Source organism: Tamandua tetradactyla, chromosome 10 (genome assembly GCF_023851605.1).
Source record: "Tamandua tetradactyla isolate mTamTet1 chromosome 10, mTamTet1.pri, whole genome shotgun sequence".
In the NCBI taxonomy this organism is placed as follows: Eukaryota; Metazoa; Chordata; class Mammalia; order Pilosa; family Myrmecophagidae; genus Tamandua; species Tamandua tetradactyla.
This window is the reverse complement of record NC_135336.1, coordinates 54,536,815-54,553,034: the sequence shown is the minus strand read 5'-3', so window position 1 is coordinate 54,553,034 and position 16,220 is coordinate 54,536,815. Positions and strand designations below refer to the sequence as shown.

General features: G+C 36.0%; 2 long non-coding RNA genes across 5 annotated transcripts in view; one reads left to right on the top strand and one right to left on the bottom strand.

The window, feature by feature from the left end:
- Positions 1 to 16,220, bottom strand: part of LOC143647934 (uncharacterized) — a 75,264-nt gene that overhangs the window by 36,830 nt on the left and 22,214 nt on the right. The window lies entirely within an intron of this gene.
- On the top strand, positions 1,144 to 9,387 carry LOC143647933 (uncharacterized). 2 transcript variants are annotated; one of them, XR_013158259.1, is made up of 6 exons: positions 1,144 to 1,222; positions 1,317 to 1,402; positions 5,833 to 5,958; positions 6,356 to 6,391; positions 8,113 to 8,138; positions 9,118 to 9,387. It is a non-coding gene; the product is annotated as an uncharacterized LOC143647933 (long non-coding RNA). The 2 variants fall into 2 exon arrangements; XR_013158260.1 differs by lacking the exon at positions 8,113 to 8,138.

Genomic DNA, 16,220 nt, shown 5'->3' with positions numbered 1-16,220 from the left:
TATACACTGTTACTTCTTAGTACTAAAATTCAAATTGCTTTTCATATGCAACTGGGCTCAACATAAACTGCCTTCTCTCTCTTCACTTATTTCCCAGCTGCCCCATTGGTCTTACTTCTGACTCTTCACTAAACATGTTCTCATCTCAGGGCTATTTAGGGCATGCTGCCCCCAATATTGTATATAGTTTGCTCCTCAGTATCATATAAGTTTGAGTTCACATGGAATTTCACACAAAAAAGGCTTTACTGTGACAATGTTATCTCAAGAATTCCCCCACATATCAAAGATATGGTCTATCAGACCTTGTATTATATTTTTTCTCTTTATGGCATTTAGTACTTTGAAAATTTTGGGGTCTATTTATTTGCTTACTAGTTTAATACCACAAACCATATAAATCACAAAGACAGACATTTTGCACTGTCTGCCTCTTGTCTCCCCAGTATTTGAATCAGAGCCTTTTATTTGAAACATAATTCACACATATACACCGACCTGTCCATGAATATACACAGAGTGATGGGCTGGAGCTGAGTGTCAATGGCTTATGAGGCTCTTATGCACATTTCTTCCTACTTCCGAGTTCAGCATCATCTTGCTGGAACTTCAAATTGACCAGATGGGAGTATTTTCATCACAGATACCAGCAAACACTATAAATCAGGGTATTTTTCCACCATGGAGAGTCAGTTGACTGTCCTCTTTGGAAAGTCTCTACACCGATGCTCAATGTCAAAAAGCCAGTTAAGCCTCTAGTTAAGTATATCTGGCCCCATTAAAAATAAAGCCCCACCTACACTCCACATGCCCCCATAAGACTAGCAGATCACTGCTACTGAACAGCACTTAGCTGACTTCCTTCCGTCTGTTTACGAAACTACTGACACACTCCCTGGCCACAAAGCTGCATCCAATCTTGTAAGTAATTGCCTTCCTTGATGTTGCAATCTTGGTGTCCTCAATAAAATGCTGTAAACAGCAACTCCACTCTGATTTGGCTTTTGACAAGTTTGAAGTTTCCATCAAGGTACAGAAGGTGCCCCTCCCTTATTACAGGTTCCAGTAAACAACCAGGTGAGGTATCCATGGCAGCCACCTGTGTCTACTGTTGGATCACCAATGCTCTACATTCTCAAGGCAAGTGCTTCTTATATCTGAACTCTTCTGCTATGTCAAACTCAATGACCTTTTGTTCAGGACCTTGGTTTAGATATCTCTGGTATCAGTTTGCATGTGTGTGTGTTTTAAATTTTGGTTCTAACATCTGAGCTTCCCTTTGATTTCATGTCTTTGTCTTGTTCCTCTTTACCCAGGAACTCCTGCTCCTGATTTGAGGCCAATATGTTGGTTCTCAGCCAGCATTTTAGAGCCAGCAGTTTACCAGTCCTCTTGTTCCAAGGTCAGTAAGAAAACATTGCTGTCACTGCCATTTTTAATACTGGAATGAGTCTCCTTTTCTACCCATAATGCTGACTGTGTTCCTTTCTAGGGGCCTATTTGAAACTTCTCATATTGGGATTCAGCTGAGCTGAAAGGCTTAGAGGCCTAGGACCTGAGGTAGAAAAGCATTTCATCTGAGCACAGTTTAATAGGCTTTTCTTGCTTTAACTTTTCCTCTCCTCTGCCTGCAAAAACCCTAGCTTCTTATGTATACTCACACCATGCTGCTACCTGTGACTTTCCCATTCCTAGGAGTATCTGACAAAGGACAGCCTGTCTTTGTAGCATCCACTTCGGCGAATGTTTGATATGAACAAAATTGCATATTTGAGAGTTGTCTTAAGAAAGAATACAAGCCCTACCACAAAATAAATGAGGACAATTTGATTGTTATGCAGAGGTTTCTAAAAGGAAATCTGTCTCTGCAATAGCTTCACTTAGAAATTCATTAGAAAAAAGCTAAAAACATATTAAAGAGAAATGAACTTCAAACCAAGCCTACCGTATCCCCTTTCCCTTTACTTTGTGTTTCCACCATCTTCATTCTAACAACTTCCTCCTTCCACCACTTTTTCCTGACCTCCCTGAGGAAAAATGATCTAATCTAAGTTCCCTTAAATATTAAACCATCTTCTGAACCTTCCATGCCCACTAGTGTGAAATTTAAACACCAGGCTTGAACAGAAATTAGAAATATCATAAAAAGACTTCCCTAAACCCAATCTGGGCCATCAAATACTCATAGAGTATAGAATTTTCAGAGGTGCATATGGTCCAGGGTAATCTAATTTATGTCAGTGTGTACACATTTTGGTCAGAATCTCATATGCTAAATCCCATAAGCTTACTGGAGTCACCTGGAAGGGACTTGTATGATGCCTCTTTCAACAATTAATCTGAGGTTTAAAAAAGGCCCCAAAGATAGGGCAAAGTTTCTGTAAGATTATACATCAAAACAATGAAAATCTTAAAAGTATCATCCACAGGTACTAGTGGGAAAGCCTTAGTCCTCATACTGAACACGGAACCTCCACCTGCCCCATCTGCCAGGAAAATAATTCTGGTAAAAATATGGACATGGAGCAAGAGCAAAAAAACAAACTCTTTTATACAAACTAGTGAGTTTTATTGTATTTTTTCTTTCTGTGTTTCTGACTCATGTCTGAAGCCGAAAATTTTAAACTTTAAGTCCTCTATCTTTGTGTCTATATGTTTATGAATATATGTTATATATACAGTATTTTTTTACCTCCAGATGGTGTTATCAAATTAACATAAAATTTCTTAAAAGTGATGTATTCAGAGTGGACCACGGTGGCTCAGCAGGCAGAGTTCTCGCCTGCCATGCCAGAGACCTGGGTTCAATTCCCGGTGCCTGCCCATGCAAAAAAAAAAAGGGGGTATATTCAAATTGGCTTAAAGATTTCTCCTAAATGTTTATATAAATTAAGTAGTCCTAAAATGCCAGGAATTGAAAAATTAAACTTGTAATTCTTCCAATCAAAGTTTAATGAAAAATAATAATAATAATAAAAAGGGCAATGCAACAGTGGCTCAGTGGTAAAAATTCTCTCCTGCCGAGCTGGAGGAATATCCTGTTGATTCCTGGAGTCTACCCATACCTAAATAAATAAATAATAATTTAAAAATGTTTAATAAGAGCAGTAATGTCTTTTTCGAGTTACCAAAGCATACAATTTTGTTCTACTTGAATATATTCTTCCTAAATTTATACAAGGTTATTAGCAAAAAACCTAGCGTTACATATACTAAATATTTAAAGTGATAAAAATATATGTGTTTAAATATATTCAATTATTATTCTAACACATTTTATTTCAATGTCAATTATATTTTATATCATCCTAAAGATAGTTTCCAGTATCTTTTTTTGTAACTTAAATATGGTAAAGTTTGCAGGATATATTTTAATATAGAATAAGGAAAAAGAGTAATCTCATTCTGAAGTACAATGACTGGTTATCCCAAAGTGAAACGCAGGAAAGAGTCGGACAAAACCTGATTAAAAATGGAAGTTGTAGAATGCTTACAAAAAGGATTTATTTGTCATGGTTCGAGCTGACTAAGATTTCATAGATATATTTATAAGATTATTTAAATAGAGCTTCATATCAAATAATATAGTCATACAAAACTAAAATTTGTTTTTTACTCTATTAAAATGGGAAACTTTATTGGATCATGAGTCGGATCTTAGTAAGAGGTTGTTAAAGTTTCTTTTTAATTTTAATGATCTGAATAGTCTACCTAAACAAAGATTCTAAGTCTTATCAGAATATTTCCCTGTGCTTTATAATTACCTTATTGTCCTTTATTTGTTTAAGAAAACAAGTCTTCAAATTTTAGAAGAGCTAGATTTGTTTTTACTACTCTCTTTGTTTTTAAAATTTTTATTATTACTTTGTTTAAATAAAAATTACATTGTTTCACTGTGATATTATTAACCAAGTGATCAAGCTTCCTCCCAATTTTTGACATTTGTCTACCCAAAAATCAAATTCTAAATACTATTTATTTTTTTGAATTTCAAACCATCTTTGCAGTTTTCCAGAAGGCATCTGTAAGACCATGAAGGATTTATTCTTTCACTTAATAAAAATAAAAATGCTAAACATGGTAGTATTTAATTGATGCAATATGAGTTGCATGACAAGTGTTAAATTCAAAAGGATTCCTAAACTTCTGTTGGTTAAGTTTGTTTTCTTGTATCGGAAACAATACCTCCCATCTTCAACTATTTCAGAAATTGCACAAAATTCTTAGGAATGTGTCAGTTATTAAACAATAATATAATATTATGTCATAATTAAAAAAATTACAAGGCACAGAACAGTCACATTTCTTTATCAATCACATTGTTTCACTCTGATGCTTCCTTGAAAGGGCTTATAATCAGCTATAGGTTAGAGCTCCATCTTCATCAAATAAAAATACTATAAATGAGAAGGATGGCAAATTTATAAATTATATTCCACCTGCTGATTTCACAACCCTGCTAAAACTGTAAAGGTGAGACGGGATCATACATGTTTACATCAGGGCCCTTTAAACATCTTCAAATGGTCTTTTATAGTTATTTCCTTCTATGGGATATATATATGTCCTTGTTATAATATGTCTGTTTTCGAGATGAATTAAAAGCTTTCCTTGTTGTAAGGCTTCTGCCCACACGGTAGCTAAAAAGCTGTTTGACTTTGTTTTTTCCACCTGGGAATTCCCACTATTTTCTCAAGCAATAGGGGAAATATACTTAAGGGACTTTGCAAGATCTTGTTCATCAACCAAACATTTCATCTGCCCCTACCATCTTCAATAATCAGGAAAAAATTAAAATAAATTTTAAAAGCAAATGATATCTTAAAACATAAATTAATGAAATTATTTCACTCTCTCTCATTACCTTGGCTAGGGTTCCCTTAATCTTAAAGGCCATAAGATCTAGTCCCTCAGGAAATGACTGACTATCCCCCCTAACATATCACATTGAAAAAATAATTCCTTTTATATTGGACTGTAGGCTATTATAATCTAAAATTCTTAGTTACTATAAAGGAGCAACCAAATATACCCAGTTCCATCACTCACAGATCCAGGCTACCTTGCCTGAGATTTCTGCACTGCAAACTCTACATAACTATGGAAGAGACATCAGTGAAAATTTGCTTTAAAACCTGGTTAAAAAGAACCTTATCAAGTCTTACTGATACCACCACAGATGTAAAATCTACAAAAAGTTGACTCCTGTATCCACAGGTCACAACTAAAATGTGCTCCAAGCTCTTAGGAGGACATTTCTATCTCAGACCTCAAGCTGAAATGGGTACAAGGATGTGTCCAAAACATATTACACCTGATGTGGACAGCAAGCCCCAGACCAGCTGAATAAGAAATTACCCCTAACCAAAGACCATCCTCCTGTACAAGACCAAAACTTTTTCTTATCACCCATTTCTTTTTTATGCCCCTTTATCTCCTTCTAATCTTTTATCACCCTCTGAAGATCCATGGGTCTTATATAAAAATGACTCCCTTCCCTTCTTTTGTTTCCTTTCATCTTACCTGATCCTGTCAACAATAATGGCACTTTCTTATTTTATGACCATCCTTAAGTTATCTCAGAAACTTGCCTCTATCCTAAATCTTACTTCCTATTCTTAAATAAATGAAACAGGTAAGTGGAACAGGCTATACATTGGCTTTAAAAAAAAAGCCTACTTAGCTTTCCTGGGTGAACCCCTGGGATGCAGGCAACTTATTTCTGACTATTGGTTTTTGTTCCTGGGAACCTTGGTTTGTAGATATTCTAAGAGGAACACTTATTATGTTTTCAGTCATAATGTTCATGATATCCCTCTTGTGTTTCAACAGAAATGCTACTGTGAAGCCACTAAGCTGGCAAATGACACAATTGAAAACCTCAGGGACAATGATATTCAAATGATCCTGCAAAGCCTTGGAAAACTGAGTTACCAAGCTACCAGGAAGAAACTAATGGTGAATGAGAGACTAACAATATCTTTGGTCAACTCCTCATTACTGAGAGAATGACCAAAAGGGGTGAATTGATAATTATAATAAAAAATAACTCCTTTTTATTTCTCAGAACACAGAAGTTACATTCCCTGAACTAACATAGAATTATGTGACAAACATTACTTCAGAAATTCCCTATAGAAATGCTCAACCCCAAAAAGCTAGTTAAGCCTCTAAGTGTATCTGGCCCCATTAAAAATAAAGCCCCACTTATACTTCACTTGCCCCTATAAGAATAACAGGTCTCTGCTATAATCAACAAAACCTTATTAATTTTTTTCTTTCTGTTTATAAAACTGCTGGCAAACTCCCTAGACTCAAAACAACTTTTACCTTTTTTTTTTTTTTGCATGTGCAGGCACCGGAAATCAAAACTGGTTCTCCAGCATGACAGGTGAGAACTCTGCCACTGAGTCACCATGGCCCACCCAGCTTTAACTTTTATAATTAATCAGCTTTGTTACAACAATCTTGGTGTCCTCACTAAAATTCTGTAAACTGCAACTCAACGCTACTATATCTTTTGACACCTATCAATAAGATCTGAAATGAAGAAAATATATTTTTATGAGAAGCTCCAGGGTAGTATAAAAACAACTGCACCACTAAACCATTGTTAAGAGAGCTACAGAGAAAGTTTTGAGGTGATAACTCATTGCACCAATTACTTGGCTATCAGATGTTGGAAACAAGAAAACAATGTGTCTCAATTATTTTACTCTCCCAAGAAATTGTATTATAAAACTCAGTATTATACTTTCTATATTAAAATGGAGAGAATTTCAGATTTTTTGGCATTAAATTTTAATGGCAAATAATTCTTAACAATAATCCATACTCCTAATTATGTCTGATTAACTCTTGCATTCTGCTAGTATTCCAATTTCCAAATACTGTGAAAATTGTGCCAAGCAATTATGGGTCTATAACTTTTTCTCGCCCCCCATATATACCAATATGCCCATTTATCTGCAATTATTATGAGTCAATCCTGAAGTAAGAACACAGCAGGAGCTATTTTTGTACTTCTCTGGTCTCAGAATTTAAGTTGAAACTTTAGATAACCTACCAACTGGACACGATATGACTTTTTTCATGGTAATGCCACACCATTGGTTAAGTATTCTAGAAGTTTAGTTCCACCAAAGAGAATATCTATCATTATGAATGTAGATATTCACCACAGGAAATGACTCTTTTTGACAATGTTGACACAATATAAGAGAATCTACCAGAGGAAAATAATATTGAGTAGTTATTATCTATTTCATATTTGCCACGCCAGGCATTCTGTTAAGTATTTTGCATGCCTTTACTTAATCATCACAACATCACTATGAAGAAACTATTTTTATTGTTTCAATTTTAAAGATGAGGAAATGGATAATTTGGTAAAATTTCCCATGGTTATACTAGCAGTATGTAGGGAATATGCAATTTAAATTCAGGTAGTCTAACTATAGATTGCATATGATTGCATATGAGGTATCAACATAAAACATATTGCCATCCCACAAAAACTAGAGTTGCTAATGACATCTCAGAGGGATTGGGCTATTCAAAAGGCTGGATAAGTAATATATTTTCACTGGAGAGCTTGCTCTCTAGATTAGGAAATTGAGCATATGTATACTTTCTTTAACTGGCCCCCTTACAATACATATCTATATGCAAGGCCATGCAAAATATGCTTTATTTCTGCTTATTTAGAAATGATGGCTGTATTGCATGATGTTTACTATCTTCATAGATTTTGATCTTATCCTTTGGGATATGATAAATGAATCCCAACTATGTACATTTGTTATACAAACTTATAAAACTTAATATGGCATAAACTGGGTCCTCTTAGCTTTTATGCACAAGGAAATAAAAGAAATGTCCCCAAGCTCAGCTTTCAGTAAGCCATCAATTCCTATACCTCTTTTCAAGGATTTCTTATTTCTTGAGTGGAGTTTTGGGTCTGGTAGAAAGATTAAGCTTAGAGTATATAAAAGTGAGAAAAGCACTGTTAAATTGCCTATTTCAAGCAAAGTCTTGGAAGAGTGTATATAAATAACAGGATACATACACACCTAATGAAACAATTTACCTACATATTATCATTTGTTCCAGGTAGTATAGAAGGTAAATTCCAAAAGGTAAGTTGAAAGCATAATATATGTAAGAATTCTCTGTATAAGAGCCCGTGTATGTGTTTTGGCACAAGTGTCTGCTATTAAATATTCTGAAGAATAATTTGTTTAATTGATTTATTCATTCATTTTCCTTAGTGAAACAGAAATAAAGTATAGAACTTGAGTCACACTTAGAATGGTTGGGTTAAGTGATAAAATTATATGTAAGTATTATAAATAGATTTGAGAAGATATTTATATTCACCCAATGAGTAAATAAAATATATATAATGATGACATTTTTCTAAAATGTGACAGTGAGAAATTTTCATAACAATAACAAATTAGCAAAATATGAAAAGGTTATTTCAGATAGCAGAAAAATGAATATGTAATGATGACATGAAAAATGTCAAAAAATCGATTACATGATCAATGAATTAATACACATTATTTCACCCTTTTTATTTGCATCATGGTCTTTGAAATTAGCTAAATAAATGTTTTCCACAAGTTCCAAAAATGTTAAGAATATTTAATAAATCACTTATGGTTCTAGGACTCAAAAAAGCAGTAGTAGATAGTAAAAAACATATGCTATTGCAAGGTTAATTACTGAAAATATAAGTATCTCAAGGATTAAATAATATGGCTTGAACATTAATTCCATCACTCTTTATAAGGAGTTCATGTAGAAAGGATTGCCCCTTCTTCCTTAAGCAATTACATGAATTTCTTTCTTGAATCTCTTTAAAAAAAAATCTTATTCTATATTGATTTTACATTTACAAATTGAATGAGAAGGCAATACATAAAGAGTCCACATACTCCACATTCAGTTCCTCCATTATAAAAGCATTACATTAAATACCATATGTCTCAATTTTATGATATTTTATAAATATCACATTTATAATATGGATATACTATTATCAACTGAGGTCCATGTTTTATTCAGATGTCCTTGTTTTTTATTTTACATTATGTCCTTTTTCTGTTCCAGGATCCCATCCGGAAGAAAATACTAACTTAGTCATCATGTCTCCTAAGGCCCTCTTGTTTGTGGCGATTTTGTATACTTTCCTTGTATTTGATTACCTGGACAGCTTTGATAAGCAGTGTTAAGGTTTTTTATAGTATGTCCTTCTATTTGGATTTTTTGATGTTTCTATCATGATTAGCCTGGTATTTTGAGGTTATAGGAAGAAGAATGCAAAGGTAAAATAGCATTCTCATCAGATTATTTTAGGAGTATAAGGATTATCTGCGTAAGTAGTACAGTACTACATTATTTAAATTCTTGTTCAAATGGATTGTTTCTTGTGTCCTTTTTATACACTTTCAACTTTGTGTGTGTGGGAGGGTGGGATTTGTGTGTATGTGTTTAGATTGGTCTTATTGTCTGGCTTTGGAATATACTCCAGACCCATCTTAATGAGTTCTCTTCCCAGCCATCGAATCAACCATTTATACAAGGAGACATGGTTCTTTTTAATGGAGAATGCTGTTATTTGAATATTAATTAGATTCATTTGTCATATTTTGAATTGTGCCCTGGAATACTTCAAACACAAATGATTTTTGCTCTATTTCCAAGGATTAAGGTTCACTTTTAGTGCCATAAAGTTCTATGGGTTTTGATGAATAGTTTCATGTATCTACCATTACAGTATCAAACACAATAGATCTACCACCCTAAATAATCCCCTATGCTTTGTTCCTTCTTCTTCCTCAAACACCTAGCACATACCTATCTGTTTACCAACACTATATTTTTGCTTATTCAAGAACATCATATTGATGGAATCATACAGAGTTCACTCTTCTCAGACTGGCATCTTTTACTTAACAGTACAGGTATACCCTGGAGATATTGCAGGTTTGGTTCCAGTCCACTGGAATGAAACAAATATCACAATAAAGTGAGACATATTAATTTTTTGGTTTACATAAAAGTGCACATAAAAGTTATATTTATACTATACTGCAGTCTATTAAGTGTGCAAATGCATTATGTCTAAAACACAATGTATGTATCTTCACTTAAAATACTTTATTGTTAAAAAGCTGTTAAACATCATTTCAGCAGCTTAGACATTCTTTTTGCTGATCGATGGTCTAGGCTGGATATTGGCTGCTGACTGATCAGGGTGGTATTGCTGGAGGTGGGAGTGGCTGTGGCAAATAAGACAATAGTGAAGTTTCCTGCATTGATCAACTCTTCCTTCCATGAATGATTTCTCTGTATAATATGATGCTTCTTGATAGCATTTTACCCACAGTAGAACTTCTTTCAAAATCAGAGTGAAACTCCTCAAACCTGCGGCTGCTTTAATAATTCAGTTGGTGTAATATTCGAAATCCTTTGTTGTCATTTCAACAACGTTCATAGCATCTTCACCAGGAGCAGATTCCGTCTCAAGAAACAAGTTTCTTTGCTAGTCCATAAAGTGCAACTCCTCATCCTTAAGGTTTTATTCTAGGGTTGTAGCAATTCAGCCATATATTCAGGCTCCACTTCTGTTTCTAGTTCTTTTACTATTTCTACCACATCTACATTTATTTTCTCCACTGAAGTCTTGATCCCCCACTAATACAAGAGTGTTGAAATCAAGAACTTCCAAATCCTTCTTAATGTTGATAGTTTGACCTCTTCCAATGAGTCACAAATATTTTTCATGGCTTCTAAAATGGTGCATATTTTCCATTTTTAATGTAATTTTATTGAGATATATTTGCATACTGTATAATCATCCAAGGTGTACAATCAATGGTTCATAATTTCATCATATAGTTGCACATTCATTACCACAAATAACTTTTAAAATATTTTTGTGGAGAAATAACCACACACACACAGTCCAACCATATTAAACAATCAATGGCTCACAATATCATCCTATAGTTGTATATCCTTCACCATAATCATTTTAGAACATTTGCATATATATTGTATATATATATATATATATATATATATATAACTCATACATCTTATACCACCTATCCCTCCCTCTCATGGAAACAGTATTTCAATCTACCCAATTTTTACCCTTCATCTCCCCCTACTATTTATTTTTATCCATTTCATTTTTTTTTTTACTCATCTGTTAGCACCAGACACAGGGTTTTCACAGTAACATAGTCACACTGTAAAAGCTATATAGTTATATAGTGTTCTTCAAGAATCAAGACTACTGGAACACAGTTGAACAATTTCAGGTACTTCCCTCTAGCCATTCCAATATACTGTTAAACTGAAAAGGGATATCTATATAACACATAAGAATAACCTCCAGGATAACCTTTCAACTCTGAAACATCCCAGCTACTGAGACGTTATTTTGTCTTATTTCTCTCTTACTCCTTTTGGTCAAGAAGGTTGTGTCCTGGCTCATCCCCAGGAGTCAGGGTCCACGTTGCCAGGGAAATTTATACCCCTGGGAGTCATGTTCCATGTAGAAGGGAGGGCAGTGAGTTCACCTGCCAAATTGGCATAGAGAGAGAGGCCACATTTGGACAAGAGAGGTTTTCTGGTGGTGATTATTAGGCATAATTATCAGTAGGCATGCCTTCTCCTTTGCAGGAATAAGATTCATAGGGGTGAGCCCCAAGATCAAGGGCTCAGTTTATTGAATTGGTTGTCCCCACTGCTTGTGAGAACATCAGAAATTCCCCAGATGGGGAAGGTGAATATTTTTTCCTTTTCCCTGGCCTCCATGGGAACTTTTATTCTCTGCCCAATTGCTCTGTGATATATTGGGGCATTACACTAACCTGTATAACCAATAAGATCTCACACCCTATTCAAGATTCCATGTAATTATGGTGCTAGTTGAGTAGTCTGAACACAGTCTTATGTGGTGTCTTTGTATAGAATAGATTATTTTTCTCATGCCCCTTTCAAAATTTTCTGCTTCTCTTCAACATTTGACAGATTGATTAGTATGTGCCTTGTGGAAGGCCTACTTGGATTTATTCTGTTTGGAGTTCATTGGGCTTCTTTGACTTGTACAATTATGTCCTTCATAAGGGTTGGAAAGTTTTCACCCATTATATTCTCAACTACTCTTCCTAGCCCTTTATTCCTCTCTTTTCCTTCTGGGACACCAATTATTCTTATATTTGTGTGCTTTGTTCTGTCTATCATTTCCCTGAGATCGAATTCAAATTTTTCAATCATTTTGCCATTTGCTATTTTGAGTCTTCAAAGTCAGTTATCCAGTCCTCTATATCACTTATTCTTTTTTATTTCTCTTCAAATCTGGTGTTGTTTGCTGCTAGTATGTTTTTTTATTTGGTCAATGGAGTCTATAATCTTTGTGATATCTGCTATTTTTCTATCTATTTTTTCAAATTCGTCTTTAGGTTTGTGGTAGTCAGATTCAGTTGTCAACTTGGCCAGGTGAAGGCACTTAGCTCTGTTGCTGTGGACATGAGCCAATGGTATGTGAACCTCATCAGTCGCTGATTACATCTGCAGTCGGCTAGGAGGCATGCCTGATGCAATGAATGACCTTTAACTTAATTGGCTGGTGCTTAAATGAGAGAGCACAACGTAGCACAGCCAAGCAGCTCAGCATACCTCATTTCAGCACTTGCACCTCAGCCCAGGCCTTTGGAGATGCAGAAAGAAATCACCCCAGGGAAAGTTGTTGGAACCCAGAGGCCTGGAGAGAAGGCCAGCAGAGACCATCCTGTGCCTTCCCACGAAGAAAGAACCTCAGTGGAAAGTTAGCTGCCTTTCCTCTGAAAAACTAACTATTCCTGCTTTGACTGGTAAGCCTCTCCTGTGGAGTTCATCCAGATCCTCCAACAGTGTCATCTGCTTCATAGCCTGCCCTGCGGATTTTGGACTCTGCATTCCCTCAGTCATCTGAGACATTTTTATAAATTTTATATTTGTGAGTGTTCTCTGTTGATTCTGTGTCTCTAGAGAACTCTAACTAATACAATGCTCTTCTACTGTCTTCTTGATTTCCTTTACGTCACTTGCCATCCCACTTATTTTATTAAGTAGAGTTGTATGAACATCTTTGATTAGTTGTTCTAATGTCTGTGTCTCCTCTAGTGTTTTAATCTGGTCATTAGGCAGGGCTGTATCTGCATTGTGATATGCTTAGTGATCTTCTGTTGTTTTTATTGCATGTAAATATCTTGATCGATTTTCTTTGGGAGTTGATTTCTTTCAGTAGTCTAAGGCCTTGGTTTTCAGGATGGATATGCAGCAGGGAGCAGGATATGGGGCAAGGAACTCAGTACAGTGATTAGTTTCAGGGCAGGTATAGATACAGTTTTGGGGAATGTTAAACTGATACTTGTCAACGTGGGCACCCAGCAGCCAGGGAGGATGCAGCTGTGCAGGTGCACTGGTCTGGGAGGCATGACCCTGGTGTGTGCTGGTCTAGGACATGGGGCCCTTTATGCACATGTGTAGATCTGTGGCAGCAGGTTGGTGTTATGCATTCATGGGTTGGGGGCAGATGTGATCTTGCAGCACAGGTCAGCACTTTCTCAGAGCTGGGAAATGTGATTGAGGGCATGCACATGATCAGCTCTGGAACTGCCATAATCTGAAGTTTCCAGAGTTGAATGATGTGATTGAGGGCCTGTATACATGTGCAGGTATAGGAGTGCTGTAAATTGAAGTTCCCAGAGCTGAAGACCATGATTGGGGACTGGGATTAGGAGTATAGTAAACTGATGCACGGAGCTCAGGGTGGGTGGGGTGAAGCTGTCTACACTAAGGGTGGAGGGCATGGTAGCCTGGGTATGGAAATTAGCGCATGTACCCTTCATGCGCTGGCAACAGCCTGCAGGAAACAGTGAGGAGGAGGTAGTGTTTGGGAGGGGTGCAGGAAAGGTGGGTTGGCTGTACTGAGGTGGGAGTGTGGGGAAGGTACATGTGCTGGGGGCTGGTGGGGTGGGAATGCTTGGAGTGTGGGGAACGGGAGCAGGTGATGGGGTTTGGGTGCTTGGGGTATAGGGTGAGTCACCGGTAATGGGGTTGCACTGGTGAGGGTTAAGCATTCAAAAAACGTAGCCTGGCTTACTTTCTAGTCCCTCTCTCTCTGTCTGTGCACTCCCATGGGCTCCACACCTCCATGCCAGGCTTCAGCTTTTTGCTTCTCAGTTCCTTGACCTCTGCAACAAGGGCCCCCTATGTGGTGCAGTAGGGTTTCCCAGGTCAGTTGCACTCTTGGATCACAGTCTCAGTCACTTTCCTGCCCCTTCTCTAATTTTTCCATGGAGCAAGGCTGGTCTTGAGCTGTTCTATTCAGCCATCTTCCCAAAAGTTAGTTCTCTCTGTTCATTTTTAAACAATTTTATTAACAAATCATATAATCTAACCCAAGTAAATAGATGTGGCATTTACCACCATAATCTATATGGAGAAATTTCCTTTTCTTCCACATGGAATCTATATCCCTCCCTTATGTCCCTTTTTTGTTGACATATGACTTTTGGCATAATGCCTTTGTTACACCCAGTGGGAGCATATTACAATGTTACTGTTGTCTATAGACCCTGGTTTGCATTGATTTACCTTTTCCTGTATACCATTCATTTTCAACCTCTTGTATTGTTGACATTAATTTGTTCTCCCTCATGCAAAAATATTTTTTTATTTGTACATTTAACCAATATAATTGTCCACTCTAGCCATTCCTAAATTATACCATCTCAGCCTTTATCCTCTATCTTTCCTTCTGGCTTCATAACTCTTCTCCCTCAACCAAGCTTACATTCAGCTTCATTCAGTGTACTTATATTTTTGTGCTACCATCAGGTGGTATTGTGCTATCCGTTTCTGAATTTTTACATTCAGTCCTGTGGCACAATCTGTATTTCTTCAGCACCAAATGCCCACTCTCTACCCTCTTTCTATTTCCAGATAACATGTGTTCTTAATTCTAACTCTCAAAGTTCACTCACTAATATTAGTTCATATTAAAGAGACCATATGCTATTTATCCTTCTGTTTCTGGCTACTTTCACTCAGCATAATATCTTCAAGATTCATCCATGTTGTTACATGTTTAATGACTTTATTATGTCATAGAGCTGCAGAGTATTCCACCATGTGTATATACCACAGCTTTTTAAGCCATTCATCTGTTGATGAACATTTGGGCTGTTTCTATCTCTTGACAATCATGAATAATGTTGCTATAAATATCCACATGCAAATGTCCATTGGTGTCCTTATATTCAGTTCCTCTGAATATATACCTAGTAATTGGATTGCTGGATAATATGACAATTCTATATTTAGCTTTCTAAGGAACCACCAAACTGTCATCTAGAGCGATGGTACCATTTTACATTCCCACCAACAGTGGATAAGTGTGCCTCTTTCTCCACATCCTCTTCAGGACTTGTCATTTTCTGTTTTTTTTTTTTTATAATGACAATTCTAATGGGTGTGAGATGATATCTCATTGTGGCTTTGATTTGCATTTCCCTAGTAGCCAGGGTGTTGAGTATCTTTTCATGTGTCTTTTAGTCTTCTGTGTTTCCTCTTCTGAAAAGTCTCTTTTCCTGTCTTTTGCCCATTTTTAATTGGGTTCTTTGTCTTTTTGTTGTTGTTGATTTGAAGAATCTCTTTATATATTCTGAATACAAAACCCTTATCTGATATGTGGTTTCCAAATATTGTCTGCAATTGCATGAGCTATTGTTTTATTTTCCTGAGAAAGTTCTCCAATGCACAGAAGTGTTTAATTTCTAGGAGATTCCATTTATCTATTTCTTTTTTCAATGCTTGTGCTTTGTGTGTAAGATCTAGGAGACCACCTCCTATTACAATATTTCTAAGACATTCCCCTACATTTTCTTCTAATAGTTATATGGTCTTAACTCTAAAGTTTAGGTCTTTGGTCCATTCTGAGTTAATTCTTGTAGAATTGGTCTCTTATTCACAAATTTTTTGTATCAATGATTTTTTCTTTGTATGAAAATATTTTAATATCTACCTCAATTTTGAGGGACAGTTTTGCTTAGTATAGACTTCTTGACTGGAAGTTTCTTTTCTTTCAGAATCTTAAATATATCATATCACTATATTCTCACCTCCATGGTTTCTGCTGAGAAACCTACAGATAG